This window comes from Ursus maritimus, unplaced genomic scaffold, assembly GCF_017311325.1.
Source record: "Ursus maritimus isolate PB19 unplaced genomic scaffold, ASM1731132v1 scaffold_4, whole genome shotgun sequence".
Taxonomy (NCBI): Eukaryota; Metazoa; Chordata; class Mammalia; order Carnivora; family Ursidae; genus Ursus; species Ursus maritimus.
In genome coordinates, this window is record NW_024426552.1 from 32,734,012 (window position 1) to 32,739,249 (window position 5,238).

A 5,238-nucleotide genomic window follows, 5' to 3' on the forward strand; every position below is an offset into this window, starting at 1 on the left:
CATCAGATCTTGATACTGTTAACATAAAATGTTTGCTGTCATTAGTGGGCTGTGAATGGTGCATAATGAACAATCTGTCGCGGGAAACCACAGTTCACACCGTCCCCAAACACTGATGAGCACAGAGATTGAGCTATCTGTTCAACCTTATTACTGTTTTTAAGTCGATTTCAAGATATCAGAGGTCTCTAGAATAAAGTGGAGGAATCTCACTGCTGCTGACATGCCCTTTTGTCGGCAAATTGCCTTGGATATTTTATCAACACAATGCACTGCATTGCACAGGAACTATACTATTTAAAAAGACAAATGTTAAAATTATAATGTAATATTTAGACACTCTTTTCCTGGAGGTCAGTGTGAGGACATGGAGTAATTACACCATAACATGAGACACTTAATTACAGAGGTGCATATTACCTCCACTAGATAAAATCATTTTTATCGTAGCAATTTCTCATTCCTAAGAAACATCCCCCCCACATCCCGCCGTATAGGATGTTTGACACCAGAATGCATCTTAACATCCTGAAATCAGATGTAAATGCATGCATTTAGTGAGGTGATACCTGTCCCCGAATGTTGATTTTAATTCTAAGGTCCATCTTACCTGGAGGGTCTCTTAAAATTGGGGGTGGGGGGTGTTGGGAGAGAAATGAAATAATCCAATATTGGTATGGTATAGAAATAATTTCTAAAAATTTAAAGAAACCCCTTTGAGAGTTTTCCGCAGCTGCTAAAAATGGAGCATGTTTGTCTGGATCACATGGAACCCTCACCACCTCCTCCTGATGACGGAGAGCATCAATAGAGGCAGCAACCATAACCGCCTGTCTCTCTTCCTGCCAGAGCCAGCACCATGTGATGTAGTGAGAATTAAAAGTTCCCAACCTTCAACTCAGTTGATGGGAAAGTTTTCATTAGAAGTAGGTTCTATTGTGGCCCCATAACCTACATTTTAAAGCTCATTATCCTCTGTTTTAGCACTGATAAGCTGACAACTGTAAAACATTCATGAAAACACAATTGCAATCTTGATAAATGCCTCCACTGTGTAATCTATTGTAGCAATGATCTATGCATTACAATTACTTCTTAAAGTACCAGAGATTCACAAATACACATTGTCTACACACACGTGCATATTCGCACGCATGCGCGCGCACGCGCGCGCACACACACACGCAAAGATATAGTTCTAGGCTTTAAAACTTAGTTTCAGATGATGCTTTTGTCTTTTATTATCAGAGAATTTTGCTTTCCCTACTCTTGTAGTGATTTAACATGAACAACTTTCTCTTTCCATCCATCAAGCAGCAGTACTGGCCAGGAATGCAAATAACCCTAAGACAGTCTACCTTGATAGTCAAGAAAATGTTAATCATTACACGCCCCATAGTACATTTACCAATCTGTAATGTGTTATTTCTTCTTTTCGCATGTAAGGTGAAGAAATCTGTAATTGGTCTCGACTAAAAGGTTTCTTATAATGTAACTACCAAAATGGTTGTATAAGTAAAAACTAGAAACAAACGTACTTCCATTTAAGATTTAAAGCTCAAAATTTAAAATGTCCTGTGTAGATTCAATAATAAAGTAAGGGCTCTCCCTTTATCTTAATCTTTATCGTATTAAGACATTAAACATTTAAATATCAGGACTTTAGATTATAGAAAAAGCATCTGAAAATACTTTCCAAAATATACCCCTGAAGGCCTCTAGATGGCAAACTTTAGTAAATTTTTATGACTGGCCTGAATTCAGAGTTTCTTACCAATTCTGTCTAAACCACCTATTGAAATGATTTTCTGTTTAATAATCTACTCAGACGTATTTGTGCTCTTATGGAACAATGCATGAGAAACTGAATTATATATTTTTTTCTAAAATGTAAGACTTTATTTTTGGAAAACCTAATTGTACCATAATGGTGTCCCAGTCTCTTTGGTGCACTGGATAGTCTGGAAAAGTTTTACCTGATAAAGTATTTCAGCTGGCTTTTAAAATCAACTGTTCCTTCATAATTATAAAGATTAGTTACAGTTCTTATTATAGAAATTTCAGAGATCCCAAATAGTAACAAAGTCCTCTTAGAAATATAAAGTAGAAGATGTGTGTATGAGTCTTATTAGAACCCTTTCCAACCCAAGCATGTCCTTTACAAAACAAATATATAACACCATCAATTTCTAAAGCATGCATCTTTTTGTGATATATCATTCTGTCTGTTAATTCTATAATCTTGCCATTCCTTTAGTTAAGTTAAAAAATGTACTTATTTTAATGCCAAAAATATTCAAGAGTTGTTATGGGATGAATAGAAATAAAATTAGTAATAGAGTTGATAATTAAAAGGTATGCAGGGGGCATTGAAAAGGACAAGTCCATTTGCATATAATGTTATCAGCAATAATGTCGAAGTTTAAAATCCAGTTATAGCTAGGATACATATGTTAAGTTTTCAATGGGGGCTTGAACTAATATCCTAAAGCTACCACTAGCTATGAGAAAATCCATTACTTAGTGTGCTGAATATTGGAGAACCCCCTTTCTGAGAACGAGTTCCTTCTCCATACACTTAGTAACTATGGATAAAGTATTTTCACATGATGTGATATTGGCTGACAACAAGTGGGCATCTGACCTAACTGGCATAAACATCTGACAAAAGCTAGGACAAATTTCAACTTCTGGTTACCAAGATGGGTCCCTGATCCAAGAGGAACCAGTAAGAGTCTTTGTCCGAAGACTATAAAACTAGAAAAAGGACAACAAACCCCTCTCTAGTGTCTGAAGCTATACTATACATAAACAAACAAGGTTTATGAGTTAGAGGCAATCACTCTGGGTTTGGAATGGAGAGGTAGAGGAGGTTGAACTGGGGAACGACAGGGAGAGAGACAGGTAGATGCAGTTCTGAGGGCATTAGGCCCCTGATTCCAGTTTTTTATGAGGCTGAGCTATCTTCTTATAGTTCCAATCTGTAAAACAGCCTGGAAGCCATCCATTAAGTTGCACTCTACTTAAGCTTGCTCCAGTTGTACTTTGAACACTCGAAACTAACAGAATCTTAAATAATACTCTTTGTTCTTTCACAGTTACAGTTTGAAGGTAAATCATTTTAGAGCTAAATTAAATAGCTAAGTTTTAAATTCTTATTTATGCAACTATTAACTGAGAATGAACACACCTTGTAAAATATGACAAAGGCAAGATATACCATCTTATAAAATCCAAGTATATTAGTTATTATTTATAGGCAATAAATAAAATATTCCATTTAACTTGGGAGACTTCAATACAAAGACAAGTTTGTGACCATAGAAATGTACAGAGAACCCAAATGAATAAAGATGATAAGATTTGGAGGTGCTTGAATGGATTAGTCAGTTAAGCATCAGCTCTTGATTTCGGCTCAGGTCATGATCTCAGGGTCATGGGATTGAGGCCTGCATCAGTCTCCACGCTAGGCAGGAAGTCTGCTTGGGATTCTCTCTCTCCCTCTCCCTTCACCCCCCTCAAATACATAACTAAATCTTAAAAAAAAAAAAAAAAGATGGTAAGATTTTCTTTCATTTACATTATAAGTATAAATGAGTTTTTCAGGGGGATACATACATGTATCATTCAAGAAAAACAAAGATTGAGAATTTTTATAGCTCTCGTAAAATATTTTGAGCTAGACTGTGCATGTTCAACTGAAATGACGTGTAAAGTTTGAGCCCTGGTTTGAGCGCAGCTCTCCTATTCACAAGTTGGACGTCCTTTCAAAAAATCCTTAAACTCAGTGTCATATCATTTTCAACAATAGAATTCCTCTTTTCGACACAAAATCCTGAAATTTGTTCTGTAAATGCTTTTTTAGATGCTCATGGATTTTCCCTTAATTTTGGATGGTGGGAAATGCAGATGATTTCCACTAGGGGCTCCTAAAGCCTTGCAACATGAAGAACACCTGTCTGAGAATTAAGTCAATTCACAGAAAGAAGAAGAGTGGGTGAATAGAGATAGTGCCATGAAGATATCACTTGAGCACAGAAATGAATTGCCTTTTTAAAATCATTCCAGTTATGTTGATGGCTGGATGGAATTACATATGTGGAAGCAGCATAAAGATCCATCAGATTACATATCCAGATGTTTGTATTTAGGACAATCTTATTGACATATAATGATTAATGCAAAATGGCCTTCAAAAATTTTGAGAAACTAAAAGAAAAAAAGTGGTCAATACTTAAAACGTGAAATCTCAAAGACATTTATGTTTTAACATAAGATTAGTGAGTCCAACCTAACAAATATTTTCAAGTGAAAAATACAGAGTTTTTTAAGGTCGTGAAAGACCTGTACTCTGAAAACTATAAAACATTGTTGAAAAAAATTGAAGATGACACCAACAAATGGAAAGATATTCGATGCTCATGGATTGGGAAAAGAAATACTGTTAAAATTTCTATACTACCCAAAACAATCTACACATTTAATGCAATCCTTATCAAAACACCACCAGTATTTTTCACAGAACTAGAACAAATAATCCTAAAATCTGTATGGAACTGCACAAGACCCCAAATAGCCAAAACAATCTGGAAAAGGAAAAACAAACCTAGAGGTATCACAAGTCCAGATTTCAAGTTATATTACAAAACTGCAGTAATCAAAACAGTATGGTACTGGCACAAAAAAAGACACATAGATCAATGGAACAGAATAGAAAGTCCAGAAACAAACCCACAATTATATGGTCAATTAATCTTCAATAAATGAAGCAAGACTATGAAATGGGAAAAAGTCTCTTCAACAAATGGCATTGGGAAAACTGGACAGCTACATGCAAAAGAATAAAACTGGACCACTTTCTTATACTAGAGACACACAAACATAAACTGAAAATGGGTTATGGACCTAAATGTGAGACCTGAAACCATAAAAATCCTAGAAGATGACACAGGCTGTAATTTCTCTTACATCGGCTTGCAGCAACATTTTACTAGAGATGTCTCCTGAGGCAAGGGAAATAAAAGCAAAAATAAACCTTGGGGACTTTGTCAAGATAAAAGCTTCTGCACAGCAAAGGAAACAATCAACAAAACTAAAAAACAACCTACCGAATAGGAGAAGATATTTGCAAAGAACATATCCAGTAAAAGGTTAGTATCCCCAATACATAAAGAACTTATAAAACTCAACACCCAAAAACCAAATAATCCGATTTAAAAATGGGCAGAAGACATGAAC